This window comes from Plecotus auritus (genome assembly GCF_963455305.1).
Source record: "Plecotus auritus genome assembly, chromosome: 6".
Taxonomy (NCBI): domain Eukaryota; kingdom Metazoa; phylum Chordata; class Mammalia; order Chiroptera; family Vespertilionidae; genus Plecotus; species Plecotus auritus.
Window position 1 is genome coordinate 110,684,492 of NC_137773.1, and position 16,300 is coordinate 110,700,791.

General features: G+C 50.2%; 1 pseudogene across 1 annotated transcript; it reads left to right on the plus strand.

Annotated features, from left to right (window-relative positions):
• Positions 1-10,863: 10,863 nt before the first annotated feature.
• Positions 10,864-11,611, plus strand: LOC308251636 (large ribosomal subunit protein uL30-like; annotated as a pseudogene). The gene has a single exon. The product of its transcript is annotated as a large ribosomal subunit protein uL30-like (transcript).
• The last annotated feature ends 4,689 nt before the right edge of the window (positions 11,612-16,300 follow it).

The following is a 16,300-nucleotide window of genomic DNA, read 5'->3' on the forward strand; positions in this document are numbered from 1 at the left end:
ATCGCTAGGGCCGCCCATCTCTCAGCCAGCGCACTGGGACCCTGCGTATGTAGGCATTGCCTTCTCATGGAGCCTGGGGTGGAGAGCCCCCCACCCTACCCCCACCCCAGGCCACTCCCCCATCCGCTTCACTTACCTCTGCTCCAGTTTTCCCGACAGATTTTGGGAGGAGTCTGGCTGGTGTAGCCCACTCCCATACAAGGATCCTCCTTTCACCACAGGGGAGGATGTTCTATGTAAAGAAAGCTACTTTACCACCCATCTGTGACTCCATCGCCAACCTGGGGCTATTCTGTGACTCCATCGCCAACCTGGGGCTATTCTGTGACTCCATCGCCAACCTGAGGCTATTCTGGGAGAAAAGTTGTTTCTCAGAGCTGCTTCCACACGCAGCCTACACCCTGGCTGAGCAAAGGGAAAAGAATCCCTTCCCACGACCAGCGCCGTCCACGGGCTTTCTGTGCTGACAGGAAGGTCCTGTCTGCCTCCCAGCGGGGTAGCACGGGCCCCCTGTGTGACTGGGGAAGGGAGTTTTAATTTCATTCCATTTCTCAGTAAAATGTATTTAATTTCTAAATAATTTAAACAGCCACATGTGGCTAGTGGCTCCTGCATCATACAACACGGTACACGTCTCCATCTTTCTCATGTTGTAGATCTAGCCGGGAGGGTTGACCGAGTCACATGCTTGGTGTCCCGTGGTCTCACTGCTCCTGGAGGCTGGCCCTTGAACTTGTCTTCCAGAGGAAAAGGAGAAAATGGAACTAATTCAAGATGCTGCCAGAGGTTAGCCTGACATCTATACACCTTGCAGGTGTACACAGTGGTCTCCTGGGAGCAGGTTCTGTGACTGACGTTAGTGATGTTGACAGTGGAGACCTGTGGTCCTGGGTCTGCTCATCACTCCTGGTGAGCACCTGCCTCGCCAGGCCAGTGGCAGGGGGCCAAGGCTGTTCTATTCTGCTCTGCAGTCCATTCTGTGTCCCTTTATTTTGTAATATTGTGGCTGCAACATGATTATTCCGTGAATGCTTTTCAGAATACTCAGTGGTTTATGTTTTTTAAAAAGCCATGAAATAAAGAAATAATTGTATGTAACTCAATTTTTTTGTGTGAATTATAATTAATCATATTTTTAGGATGAGATTAATGGATAGAAGGAAATGTTTATTTTTGTATCAGATTTCCTTTTTTAAAAATCCTCACTTGAGGATGTGTTGTTTTTTTATTGATTTGAGAGAGAGAGACATCAGTGTGAAAAAGAAACATAGATTGGTTGCCTTCTGCACACTCCCCGACTGGGGAATTGAACTTGCAACCTTTTGGTGTATGGGTTGATTCTCCAACTGAGCCACCCAGCCAGGACATCAGATTTCCTCTTTTAAAAAAATATAAAATATATTTGTATTGGTTTTAGAAAGAGAGGAAGGGAGAGGGAGAGAGAGAGAAACATCAATGTGTGAGTGGAACATCAACCAGCTACATCCTGCACGCCTGCCCCCTACCAGGGATTGAGCCTACAACCTGGCCATGTGCCCTGACTAGGAGTTGAACTGGCAACCTTTTGATGCACAAGACAATGCCCAACCAACTGAGCCACACTGGCCAGGGCAGACTTGCTTTTTAATGGACATGTCTAATGCGGATTAAAGTATCTTTAAAAAATACCAAATGATTCATTGTATTCAGAGCGTGGGTGAAATATGAGGGCAGTAATAGTAGTGGGTTCATTCTTGTAATAAGTGTCTGTTGTTTGTATACACTGGGCATTGCTTGATATTGCTTCTCTACACTGTCCGTTTGGGGGGCTTGTCTTTTACTATTGAGCTGTAGGAGTCTTGCTGTATCCTAGACTCTCTTCCTTTAGGACCTCTATGCTCTGCCATGACTTTCTCCTGGTTTGTAACTAACCTGTTCCCTTTCTTAACTTTGTTCTACGGTGTTAGGTGCTGTGGAAACAGTGGGAACAAGGCAGGTGAGGCCCCCACTGCACTGAGTGGAGTAGATACCATTTCCCTGCCGGTTGGTCATGCCACCTTAGTTAACCCCTGGTTGTCTGCGGGTCACTATCACCTGACACTTCAGGAATGTTTGCATTGAATTATGAAACGGGTTACTTTTCCTTTTTCAACCCTCAGCCTGATGCTTTTCTATTTAAATGGTGCTCTAACCCAGCCAGTGTGGCTTAGTGGTTGAGCGTCAACCTATGAACCAGGAGGTCCCCTTTCAATTCACAGTCAGGGCACATGCCAGCGGTTGCAAGCTCGATCCCCAGTGTGGGGGATTCCCAGTGTGGGGCATGCAGGAGGCAGCCGATCAGTGATTCTCTCTCCTCACTGATGTTTCTATATCTCTCCCTCTCCGTTCCTCTCTGGAATCCATAAAAATATTTTTTAAAAGTGATGCTCTAAAACGAGACACAATAGCTAATACAGGAAAGTGCACGTGTTTGGGCATTTAAGTTCTGCGTGCAGCTAAATGTTGTTGCGCACCGCACACAGCAGCGTGGGTTTTGCTGTGTAATTTTGGACTGGGTGGATGGAAATGCTGCATCTATGGGCTTCTTTGCTTTTGAGCTTTCACTAAGGGCTGGCAGAAGTGAACCTGTATTACAGGACTGCGCTAGGGTTACGGGGAACCTACAAAGGCTGGTGAACACCCCCGGGCACAGCAGCAGTGGGGAGCCAGAGCTGCCACTTCCCAGGTCTGAAGGGGTGACGGGAGTGTGGTTACAGGACCCAGGAGAGGGACAGATTGCACAATCTTCTCAGCTCTACATTTCTTACCAGTGCCCCTGGTGGCCAAGCCAGCCAGAAGCTGGAGGACACGGGAGCTCATTGATGCCCCTTTGGGGACACAAGGCAGGGTCCTCAAGGGTAAAAAATAGATCTGGTCCAGCTGGTGCGGCTCAGCGGATGAGTGTTGACCCAGGTACCAAGAGGTCGCCAGTTCGATTCCTGGTCAGGGCACATGCCCAGGTTGCAGGCTCGATCCCCATTGGGGGCTGTGCAGGAGGCAGCAATTTATGACTTCCTCTCTCATTGATGTTTCTATCTTTCTATCCCTCTCCCTTCCTCTCTCTCTCTCTAAAAAAAAAAAAAAAAAAAAAATCAATAAAAATATATTAAAAATAAATAGGTCTGAAGGGTCAAATGGGATATAACCCAGCACACAGATCTACTTCAGGATTTACGTGGTTGCCCGAACTGCGTTGTACCTGGTGCCACAATTTACATCACAAACCCACACACTGTTCCCAATCTTTCTTTAGTACAAATGAACAGAGTACCTCTAGAGGCCCTCAGCTAAGTGGCGTATTCCATAATTGTTTCCTTAGGACAAATTCCAGGAAATAGGATTGTTGAGCTAAAGTATGTATACACTCTCTATTTCTGTGATTGTTAGATTTATTTCCAGAAATCTTATACCCATTGATGCTCATACCCAACAGTGCATGCATGTGTCAATTTCCTTAGAGTGTTGCAGAGCTTTTGTTAGTCTTTTGTATCTTTTCCAATCTCATAGATTAAAATAAACTCTATTTGTAGCTTATGGATGAGATTAAACGTCTTTTTATAAGTTAATTGGCTATTAGACAGTTTTTACCTAGTTCGTTTTCTTAACATTGGGATCCAAACAAAAAAAAATGAGTAAAAATGGTTGCATTGTTACAATTGCCTTATGAGATGGTGTCAGCTCCTTAGCAAAAATGATACCAAGCAAAACAGATATTTCGGTGGATAGTTGGTCCCTCAGTCATTGCACAGGTAGAGCTCTTCAGGGCCAGGTGGGGCCACGGAGTTCAGACCAGGTGCACGTGGCCCTGCTTGCCCGGGGGTGCGCCTGGGGAAGCAGAACAGGACCCACACTCCTGGTGACAAAGCGTAATTTGGATTCTTCTTTCGCACGAGAGCTTTTTAAATGTCTCTCTGCTGGGTTATACAGAGGAAGAGTCTGAGAGGTTGGCACACTCCGCCGTCCTGCCTGCTCTCCCTGGACGCCCTCCAATTTGATCAGATTCTGGTGTGGGCGTGGGCAGGCAGAGCTCCCATCCCCTCGGGTGGGAGTGTGAATTTGAACAGGAGGGCAACTTGGCAGTTTCAATGAACAGTTAAACTCACATAAGTGGTGATTCTGTCTTTCCCTGTCTCTTGCAGAGAAATGCACAGACGTGCAGTAAGTCCACTGTGCATCGGGCCATCGGTCACTTGCGGTGGGCCAGCCGCTGGTGCTTCAGGACGCTGCACCCCGTGGACCTGAGCGAAGGACGGCCTCCAGGACACGGCAGGTGAGAGAGCCAGGCAGAGACGCTGAGTTAGAGGCTAGTCATGCGGTTAAGGTCAACCCGGGGATGAGCAGATGTAGGCTGTGAGGCAGATGCTACTTCAGGCCCCCTGATGTCTGGTTGGGGACAGGACTGGTTCCAGGTTCCCCACTGCCAACTCTGCCAGCGTGCTGGCACGGCTGGTACACTTTCTAACCTGGTGGGCACAGATGCCAGCCCAGAAAGGCCAGAGTGAAGGAACCAGAAACCACTGACCTACCTCTAGAATATTCCCTGCACCCTGGCAAAACGTACAGTCTGATTGAGTGGTCTTCTGATGGCGTCATTTCTAAATGCTCACAAATATTTTCATTTTTGTGTTCCAATAAAACTTTATTTACATAACAAGGCAAACTATTTTTAAATGTCGGATTTTGATGTGCATTGATGCACTGACATCAAGCTTCCTTTCTGTTCCAGATGCCTCTCCTCACCCATCCACTCTGCCTGCCTTTGGAAATAAGGGCTGAAGGTGAATTCCTTCCAGGTCATGCACATGACGTCTCCAATTCCCCGCAGACTTGGGCCCCTGGGAGGGGTCCACGGAGTGGGGTATCCACCGTTGCACCCCATTTGGGGAAACACATTCCCAGCCTGACCTAAACTTTTTGTTCAGCACGTGAGCCTTGTGGCCACCAGGAGGCAGCATCGGAATTGTAAAAAAAACTCCAAAAATAATCTCCGTGTGACGGAGGAGCTTGGAATTTATGGGTGAAGATGCCTGTCAGAATTGAAGTTACGCTTCTGTGAAAGCACATCTTAGCTATTTCGGGACCAAAGAGTGCAGAATAGAAAGATGGCATTTTGAAGGTTTTCTGGATGTAACTCCACACCCGCCCACACTTTAACACAAACATTTCAGACATACAGTTCTTACAGTTTGTTCTGAGGGTTCACACAGGTGGTTAGAGTAGCATTTCCTACTTCTCACACTTGCTCCGGGCGGAGGGAAGGGAGGAAATGTGCCCCCAGGCCCGGGGACTCGCCTCGGATGTCCTCGGATGACATCAGGCCCTGGAAGGGAGAACCCGGGCCTGTGGGGTGTGTGGACCTGCTCTGTGTTCCACGCCAGGAACCGGTGTTTTTCACTACAGAAGTGTAAGTAAGGGACATGGGCGTGGCTGGGAACGTGCTCTTGTCCCACGGTCAATGGGAGCCACGCTCGGGTGGCCGGGAGGCCAGGTGGGTGAGCCAGGCCTTGCCTTCTCCTGGAAGCTCAGGCACGTCCCTCCGGTAGGCTTGCTGCTAAGGTTGTCTTTCCTCCTGTCCGGAGGGAGGCCGCGGACCGGCCGGTGCTGGGTGTTGCTGTCCCTGGGACTGTAGCACCACAGGCTGCAGGGCGCTGGCACCCTCCGGAGCCGGGCGCTGCTGCGGGGAGCAGTGCCCATCTCTGGGATGCACCTGCAACCGGCACATTCAGGGGGAGGCCGCTGGGAGCAGACAGATCCTGGGCGCGGGGCCAGGTGACCCACCTGCTAGTGTGTAATCTTCAACCTCACTGAGCCTCACTTCCCTCATCTTTTTTTATTTTATTTTAATAAATCTTTATTCAGATTACAATTGTTTCTCCTTTTTCACCCCATAGCTCCCCTCCACCCATTTCCCACCCCATCTTCTGCCCTTACCTCCCCCGCACTGTCCTCATCCATAGGTGTATGATTTTTGTCCATTCTCTTCATGAACCCCCCATACCCCTTTCCCCCTGAGAATTATCAGTCCACTCCCTTTCTATGCCCCTGATTCTATTATATTCACCAGATTATTCTGTTCCTCAGGTTTTTAATTCACTTGATTTTTAGGTTCACTTGTTGATAGATATGTATTTGTTGTTCATAATTTTTATCTTTACTTTTTTCTTCTTCCTCTTCTTAAAGAATACCTTTCAGCATTTCATATAATACTGGTTTGGTGGTGATGAACTCCTTTAGCTTTTTCTTATCTGTGAAGCTCTTTATCTGCCCTTCAATTCTGAATGATAGCTTTGCTGGGTAGAGTAATCTTGGTTGTAGGTTCTTGCTGTTCATCACATTGAAAATTTCTTGCCACTCCCGTCTGGCCTGCATAGTTTCTGTTGAGAAATCAGCTGACAGTCGTATGGGTGCTCCCTTGTAGGTAACTAACTGTTTTTCTCTTGCTGCTTTTAATATTCTCTCTTTGTCTTTTGCTCTTGGCATTTTAATTATGATGTGTCTTGGTGTGGTCCTCTTTGGATTCCTTTTGTTTGGGGTTCTGTGTGCTTCCTGGACTTGTAAATCTATTTCTTTCACCAGGTGGGGGAAGTTTTCGGTCATTATTTCTTCAAATAGGTTTTCAGTATCTTGCTCTCTCTCTTATTCTGGCACCCCCATAATTCTGATGTTGGTACGCTTGAAGTTGTCCCAGAGTCTTCTTACACTATCTTCAACTTTTTGGATTTTTTTTTTTTGCTTTTTGCTTTTTCGGTTGAGTGTTTTTTGCTTCTTTGTATTTCAATTCTTTGACTTGATTTTTGTGTTCCTCTAGTCTGTTTTTGAGTCTCTGTATAATATTTTTTATTTCAGTCAGTGTATGTTTAATTTCTAGTTGGTCCTTTTTCATATCTTCGAGGGTCTCGTTATATTTATCGGCCTTTTCTAGGATATTGTTGAAAAGCCTTATAACCATGGTTTTGAATTCTATATCCAGTCGTTTGTTTTCCTCCATTTCTTTCGTTTGTGATCTGATTCTTTGACGCCGCATTTTCACTGCTTCCCTGAGTTGGTAGGGTAGATTTGTGTGCTAGGTTTCCAATATGGCCCAGTGGGTCTGCCTCCCCAGTTAACCTGAGGTGGACACTCTTGGTGCACCCCTTTGTGGACTGTGTGTACAGCCTTGTTGTAATTAAGTCTTGATTGTTGTTGGTATCACTGGGAAGAATTGACCTCCGGGCCAGTTGGCTGTAAGGATCAGCTGTGTCTATGCTGGGAGAAGTTCGGTGCTGGAGACAGCCTTATAGGATTAGACTTGCCAAATTGCAATAGCCTCTGTGCTCAGTTTGGATGGGGTGGAGTCTCAGTCTTGGCTTCCCGTCAGCCTTGCCCTTGTGTGCACGTGCACGCCTTCATACTTCTGCCTTCCCCGGCTCCCGAGTCTCCGCCCGAGAGTCCAGACTCCCCCCACAAGAGCGTGGGTCCCCAGGGGCTCGCCTGGAACTGGGGTTCACTGCAGTCAGAACTGGGGCTCAGTGCAGTCAGGAGCCTTTGACTCCCTTCCACTAGGGAAAGCCTGTGGCAACCTCTGCAGCCTTTGTGCGCACTGGCACGCTCGCGCCTTCAGACCTCTGCCTTCCCCGGCTTCCGAGTCTCCGTCCGAGAGTCCAGACTCCCCCCACAAGAGCGTGGGTCCCCAGGGGCTCGCCTGGAACCGGGGTTCAGTGCAGTCAGAACTGGGTCCCAGTGCAGTCAGGAGCCTCCGACTCCCTTCCACTAGGGAAAGCCTGTGGCAACCTCCGCAGCCTTTGTGCGCACTGGCACACACGCACCTTCAGACTTCTGCCTTCCCCAGCTCCCGAGTCTCTGCCCGAGAGTCCAGACTCCCCCCGTAAGAGCGTGGGTCCCCAGGGGCTCGCCCGGAACTGGGGTTCAGTGCAGTCAGAACTGGGGTTCAGTGCGGTCGGGGGCTTCCTTTCCCCTTCTGCCAGAGAAAGTCAGCCAGGCTCTCAGCCACCCTTCCTCTCTGCGTACACAAAGACCCTTTGCCATACCTCCAATTCTCTGTGAGCTATTCTCTTTCCTTCTAGTTGTAGAATTTTCACTCAGCCAGCTTTCCTGTGGTTCTGGATGGTGTCCGTTCTGTCTTTTAGTTGTAGTTTTGAAATTGTTGTGCGAGGCAGCAGTTTAGGTGCTTACCTATGCCGCCATCTTGGTTTCTCCTTCCCTCATCTTTTAAAAATGGGAATAGCGATCTCTCAATTGTTTCAAAAATGAAAAGAGGTCATTTGCAGTGGATCTTTAGGGCAGTGAAACAACTCCGCGTGATACTATAATGTGGTGCCTGTCATTATACACATGCCGAGACGCCTAGGATGTGCAACTCCATAAGCAAACCCAAAGGCAAGCTACGGGCTCAGGGTGAAGTGATGGACAGCGGGTCCATCAGTGACAGCAAATGTGCCGGCTGCCGGGGATGTAGGTGCTGGGAGGCTCTGGGTGAGAGCAGGCAGGAGGTGTGGACTAACTGCTCTACACAGTAGTCTATTAGGAAAGAGGCTTTCTGTAGGCCAGGCATGTGTTCAATGCTCTATGTATGCAGAACTTGGCCCAACGTCAGCCACATCCTGCTCCGAGATGATACAGCACATCTCAGGTGTCACTATGTGGTGAGTTCCTGGCGTGGCTTCTTACTCCCAAAAGCTCTGGTGTAAAGAACCATGACCCCATGTCAGAAATTCTCCCAGCACTATTATTATTATTAGTAGTAGTAGTAGTAGTAGTAGCAGTAGAGGCCCGGTGCACAGATTCGTGCACTGGTGGGGTCCCTCGGCCTGGCCTGCGAAGATCGGGCCAAAACCGGCTCTCCAACATTCTCCGAGGGGTCCCGGATTGTAAGAGGGTGCAGGCCAGGCCAAGGGACCCCACTGTTGCATGATCAGGGCCGGGGAGGGACTGTGGGAAGGCTCCAGGGCGTGTCCGGCCCATCTCACCCAGTCCTGATTGCTGGACCCCAGCAGCAAGCTAACCTACTGGTTGGAGTGTCTGACCCCTGGTGGTCAGTGCACGTCATAGCAACTGGTCGAACGGTCAAATGAATGGTCGGACATTTAGCATATTAGGCTTTTATTATATAGGATTATTATTATTAATTGATTTCGGAGAGGAAGGGAGAGGGAGAGAGAGATAGAAATATTTATGATGAGAGAGAATCACTGTTTGGCTGCCTCCTGCACACCCCGCACTGGGGATCGAGCCCACAACCCAGGCATGTGCCCTGATGGGGAATTGAACTGTGACCTCCTGGTTCATAGGTTGACGCTCAACGACTGAGCCACCACGGCAGGGCTTCCAGCACTATTATTAATAGGGTATTCCTGTTGCCTAGTAGTGACAATCATGCTAATAACATCAACCACAGTGAACATGTGCTAACCAGTGGTGTGCCTGCATTTCTCTCTCTGTTTCACATGGACCAATTCAGCAACCCTAGGAAGGAAGACTGTTATCAATCCCATTGACAGATGGACTGAGACACAAACGGGTTAACTGCAATGTCACATGGCTGCAAAGTGGGGAGCGGGACCTGAGAGACACAGCCCGCCCCCCCCCCCCCCCCAGCACATCTCAACCACGCCTCGCTATGTAGCGGCCTCCTTGCTCACTCACTCAGCAAACACATGGACAGTTAGTTATTGTTCCAGGCAGTGACTGCTTCCCATCCTCAGAGTTCAGTCTAGTTGCCAGACAGACGTGTAAACAGATGATAAGAACAACCTTGGACACAGTGACAGAGACAGCCTGGCACCCAAGTCCCAGTCCTGTCTCCGGGTTATGTCCCCCTGGGAGAGAAAGGGGCCGCTTGAATGAATAGCCTCTACAGCATCGAGGACCCAGCCGCTGGCCTGGCTGCTCACACACAGGAAACCCCAGCCAGCCTAGTCTGACACCGACTCAGAGATGAGAAGCTTGTAGTAGTCACTGGGGCCATTATTTTACCACCTGGATGATAGTCTCTGTCTGGGAAAAGAATGATAATAAAAATACTACAGGACTTAGAAGCTAGGCTGTTGCTTCTGTGTGTTCTCACTATCACTAAAACTGATAAGCTGTGGCCATGGGCAGTGTGGATTGCTTGGGTGTTGTCCTAGGCACAGAAAGGTTGCCGGTTCGATTCCCAGTCAGGGCACATGTCCTGGTTGGACTGGATCCCCAGTAGGAGGCGTGCAGGAGGCAGCCAATTGGCATTTGCTCTCCCTTCCTCTCCCTCCCTCTCTCTCTAAAAGTCAATACAAAGATTTAAAATCCCACACAAAACGATGAACTGCGAGGCAGGCAATCAGCTTGTCCTCAAGGGTAAAAAGCGTCCTGCTCTGATGTGCGCGTGCGCTCTGAGGAGCCTGTGTCCCAGGGTCAGACCGCCAGCCGAGACCTGGGCCAGTCGCAGCAGGAGGAAGTTAGAAAGAACCGTCTCCGAGCCAGCTGCTGAGTGCTGCGTTCTGAGTTGCTGGGAAAATGTGAAAGGCAGGGCCCCCCGCCCCACACACACACCCCGGGAAGGCTCCACTGAGCACTTGTACGCTCTCCTCCTTTCCACTGGCGGCCCGGAGGGGAGTGTGGTCTCCCAGAGAAAGCCTTGTTCCGGGAAGCCGGTCTGCAATGCCCTGGCTTCCAACCAGCAGACCACTTAGGGGACGTGTGCTTGAGCACACTGGAGCACTCTGCCAGCAGGCTGTGCAGCTGCGGGAAGAAAGGAGCTCCTGGGTTACAATGTTGCAGCTGGGCCGGCCTTCCGCCAGGGCTGTGAGTGGAAGGAACTTCCTATGTACATCGCCTGGGAGCTGGTTAAAATGTGTCGGACGCTCTTTTCCGGCTGGAACCATGGAGGTGGCAGGAGAGAAGAAGAAGGTTCCTACGGTGCCAGAAACCCTCAAGGAAAAGCAAGGAATTGCAAGCGCAGAGCTGAGGATCAAGCACTGAGAAAGACGTTTGCCCAAAAGATGCTTCGAAAGGCAAGAAGGAAGCTCATCTATGAAGAGGCTAAGCACTGTCACAAGGGACACAGGCAGATGAACAGAACCGAGATTCAGATGGCTGGGCTGGCAAGAAAAGCTGGCAACTTCTACGTACCTGCGAACCCAAATTGCATTTGTCATCAGGATCAGAGGTATCAATGGTGTGAGCCCAGAGGTCTGAAAGGTGCTGCAGCTTCTTCGCCTTCACCAGATCTTCAGCGGCACCTTTGTTAAGCTCAACAAGGCTTCCATGAACATGCGGATGGTGGAGCCATACATTGCATGGGGGTACCTAAACCTGAAATCAGTAAAGGAATTGATCTACAAGCGTGGTTATGACAAAATCAACAAAAAAAGAATTGCCCTGACAGATAACTCATTGATTGCTCGATCTCTTGGTAAATATGGCATCATCTGCTTGGAAGATCTGAGTCATGAGATCCACACTGTTGGAAAGCGCTTCAAAGAAGTGAACAACTTCCTGTGGCCCTTCCCGTTATCTTCTCCAGGAGCTGGGGTGAAGAGAAAGACCACCCACTGTGTAAGGGTGGAGATGCTGGGACAGGGAAGACCAGATCAATAGGCTGATTAGAAGGATGAACTAAGATATCTACCATGGTTATTTTTATAATCTGGTCAATTAATAAAATGAGTCCTTTAAAATTGAAAAAAAAAATGTGCCGGAGGAGTTTGAAGCATTTTATGTTATTATTTTTTAAAATATATATTTTTATTGATTCCAGAGAGGAAGGGAGAGGGGGAGAGAGAAAAACATCAATGGTAAGAGAGAATCATGAATCTGCTGCCTCCTGTGCACCCCACACTGTGGAATTGAGCCCACAACCCTGGCATGTGCCCTGACCGGCAATTGAACTGTGACCTTCTGGTTCATAGGTCCATGCTTAACCACTGAGCCACGCTGGCCAGGCGAGTTTGAAGCATTTAGAAAAGCCACTCCCAGCATGCCGCAATGGCCTCCGTTATGGAGTGCTGTGAGAGGAGGTGGTGCACGGGTGGGATGTGAGACTGGAAGCGGGGCTGTGGCAGGAGGACTGAGGAGGCAGGAGGACTGCGGGGGCAGGGAGAACTACGGGGGCAGGGAGGACTGCGGGGGCAGGGAGGACTGCGGGGGCAGGGCCCTGGAGCCTGAGCCAGGACTTCCTGGTGTCCTCACCGACCCTGGCACTTGGAGGGCTTTGACAGCGCAGCGCCACCTGTTCTTCCTTCTGCCCCAAACAGACCCAGGATGTTTGTTGTGGAAGCTGTTGCAGGGCGGGCTTCAGGAACCTGAGGGGGACGGAGTGGGGGGGAGGGCAGAGGAGGGAGCAGGGAAGGGAGGAGTGAGGAAGGGAGGCAGGGCAGCACCCCTCAGAAGCAGACCTGCCAGGTGAGCAGGATTCACCTCCTCAGCCGGCAGGAGTCACCACTGCCCCGGGCCACTCCCCTTGGGATGCCTATGACCGAGGCCACCCCTTAGGTAACGCTGGCTCACAGGCGACCATTCCCGCACATCTGGTGGCCCCGAGTCTGTCCTCCGGGATTTCCCAGGGCCTGTCTGCTCTCCCTTTCCACATGGTGGTTCTTCAAATATTCGGAGCAGGTCCCCATTGTGGGCGAAAAGTGACCACATGCTAACCTGACTAGCTCAGGGGAGGCCCGCATGGCAGCCTTGCAAACTCAGAGATCTATAGTGACCACAAGGATGGGCTGAAATGAAAGCTTTTTAATTGAAAAGCAGTCTATGGTGGATAGTCATGTCCTAGGCCAGGATCTTCCCCGACAAAAGTCAGTAAAGGAACTGGGAGAGATTCCGACACATTTTACCTTACCTGAGCCTGTCTGTTGTCTTTTGCATCTATGATAACATATTGTTGGAATATCAGGGTAACTTGTCACTTCCCTTTTTCTGGACCCCTCAGGGCACAACCAATGCACCAAGGCACCAGGGTGGAGGCGCCAGGGTGGGGACCACAAATGCCCTCATTGTTATTGTTATAACCTTAATTGTTGACTTAACTATCCTGCACCCACCTATGTAAAAGAAGCATGATTATCATTTTACTTTTTATCCAATCCCAGATGTTCCCCCCACCCCTTTGCTTTCTGCCACTTCCCTAATCTATCACCAATGGACTTCATGGAACCCACTTACGTCTCCTCCTTTGATTGTAATATATACGGTAAAACAAGATAAAAAACCACCATTCTCCAGAGCATTATCTCAATACATTGAGATTCTGCTTCCTGGCAATTGTTGACAGTTTGGCTCAAATAAACTCACAAAAATTACAGCTTTGAATGTTTTTATGTTAACACTAGGGGCCCAGTGCACGAATTCATGCACCTTGAAAGGCACTATGGGCCGAGAGGCTGCAGTGGGCACAGGGGCGGGTCTCGGCCCATCCTCCACGCCCCCTACCCAACCCTTCCCTCTGAGGCCCCCAGTCCCCTGTCTGCCAGCAGCCCCACTCCCGCTCCCATGAGCTGATAATGCGGAGAGATCCAGGTTGGTGCCAGCAGAGGGTGCAAGCAGCAGCTGCTTCCCTGATCACCTCTCAGGAGCAGGGGGAGGTGGAATGTTGTAGTGTAACCCCCATCTTACAAAGGACGCCTCAAATAAAAAGGTCGAATTATGGAGTCATTTATTAAAAGCCGGCGGCATACGAGGGAGCAAAAGCACTCCAGACCTCGCAGTCCTGAACAGCTTGCCACATCTGGCTTAATATTGGCAGAATATCACAAAGGTATCGATTACATCTTTGGGTCTGGAATGAGGAACCTGTTTTGCGAAAAGCATTCTTTACAGAAGCAAAAATTGAGCAAGTTAGTTATCTAAAGTATTTATGAATCACTGAATCAACAGAAACACATTATCTGGGACCACCTGGGCAATTTAGAATAATTGTGCTGTCCAGATTCTGGGACCACTGAGTCAACCGAAACTCAGTTATCTGTAGCTACTGAGACAATTTAGGATAATTTGTGCTCTTCTGATTCCCAGAAGAATGTGCTTCAGTAACCAGTGAGATCACAATCAATGGGATATTCAAACCACCATCAATGGAGTATTCAATCATACATAAGTTCAGAAAATCAAAATAACCTTTAAATGAGTACAGAACCCAAAACAGCAAGGTTAAAATATTAAACAGCAATTTTTACCCAAGTATGGTTGCTACCATACTTCAGGAGAAGCCCTCAGGGGCGACTGGGGCTGGCAGCCGCAGCTTGCACCCACGGATGGCACCGTGCAATCAGGGCCAGCACCGGGCACCAGCAGCAGGTGCTAGCGGTGGCTCCGGCGCCAGCTGCGGGTGCGAGCAGGGCCGTTGCTGGCAGCAGGTGCGAGAGGTGGCTGCTGGCCCCAATTGCCCCTCAGGAGCAGGGGGAGGTGGAGAAGCCCTGAAGGGTGATTGGGGCCAGCAACCACCGCTCGCACCTGCTGACAGCGCCGAGTGATTGGGGCCGGTGCTGGGCACCGGCAGCAGGTGCAAGCGGCAGGCAGGACCGCAGCGCATGGGAGCAAAGAATTTTCAGTAACCACCAGAGGCTCTCCCTGATGACAGCAACTGGCACCCCACCTTGTTCTGGCGCCCCCACTCACCTGCTCCACCATCCTGCTGCGGCCAATGCCCTCCATGTTCCGCACTCTACCACCTGCTGCCAACGCCCTCCATGTTCTGCGCGCGCCCTCTGGTGGTCAATGCACATCATAGCAACTGGTTGTTTGGTTGTTCCACCGTTTGGTCTATTTGCATATTAGAGTTTTATATATATAGACTAGAGACCCGGTGCACAAAATCTGTGCATGGGGGGGGGGGAGGGGGATGTCCCTCAGCCCATCCTGCACCCTCTCCAATCTGGGAGCCCTCAGGGGATATCCTACTGATGGCTTAGGCCTGTGGGCCTAAGCCGCAGTCTGGCCTCCCTCTGCAGGAGGTGACCGGGCTGATCAGGGGAAGGCGCTGCCCCCATCACCCCACTGCTGCAGCCAGTGCCAGCTGCCGTAGCCGCCAAGGTGTTTTCATCAACACGGACTCCAGTTCCTTTACCACAAAAAAACGACAACTTTCTTTAGGCATTTTCAAGATGTCTCTTTCATAGGATATGACATTTCTTTCTTTCTTTTTTTATCCTCACCTGAGGATATTTTTTTCATTGATTTTTAGAGAGCATAGAAGAGAGAGGGAAAGACAGAGAGAAACATCAATGTGAGAAACATCAACTTCGATTGGTTGCCTCCTGAATGAGCCCTGACCTGGGCCCCGGCCAGGGAGGAGCCTGCAATCTAGGTACATGCCCTTGATCAGAATCGAACCTGGACCCTGTGGTTGGCAGGCCGAGGCTCTATCCACTGAGCCAAACCAGCTAGGGCAGGATATGACATTTCTTAGCCCCTCCAACAGCGGACCTTCATTTTTCCCTCCAGGAGTGAGGTGGAAAAACCCTAGATCACCTTCTTGGATTCTTATTACCCAAGTTACCAAGAACACTGCGAGTGGCATACGGGGAGCTTAGCCAATGAGCGGTCAGAAAAGGTGTTTCTTCTGCAGCTCACGCACAGAGGCGGGACTGCCGGCTGGCAGGCCCTGTTCTCTGTGGGCCTCCCCGCAGCCGCGGCAGCTGGTAGGCCCTGTTCTCTGCGGGCCTGTGCCATCCGTGGCTTGCCTCACCATGCACGCAGTCCCCTCCCGCCCACCTGCACGCGCAGCCTCCTCCTGAGCAGTTGTGACATTATGGCGTCGTAGACAATTTGCATATTATCTCTTTATATATATAGATTACTTGGCATAGTCAGCAGGATTCTAAAGAAGCTCACCCAGGACCATTCCATGGACCCAGACCCGGTGCTAGGCTCCTGCAAGGGGCCCATTGAGCCTGCCAGTTCTCCGCCCATTGGGTGAACTTTGGTGAGTTGTTTCTTGGATCCAGGACCTTCCCTTGCTTTTTTTTTTTTTTTTTTTAAATATATTTTATTGATTTTTTACAGAGAGGAAGGAAGAGTGATAGTCAGAAACATCGATGAGAGAGAAACATCGACCAGCTGCCTCCTGCACACCTCCCACTGGGGATGTGCCCGCAACCAAGTTACGTGCCCTTGACCGGAATCGAACCTGCGACCTTTCAGTCCGTAGGCTGATGCTCTATCCACTGAGCCAAACCGGTTTTGGCTTCCCTTGCTTTTTGATAGAGGGTCTGACTTTATCTGAGCTGTATTTTTTTAAATTGATTTCAGAGAGGGAATGAGAGAGAGTGAGAGACAGAAACATCAGTGATGAGAGAGAACCATTGGT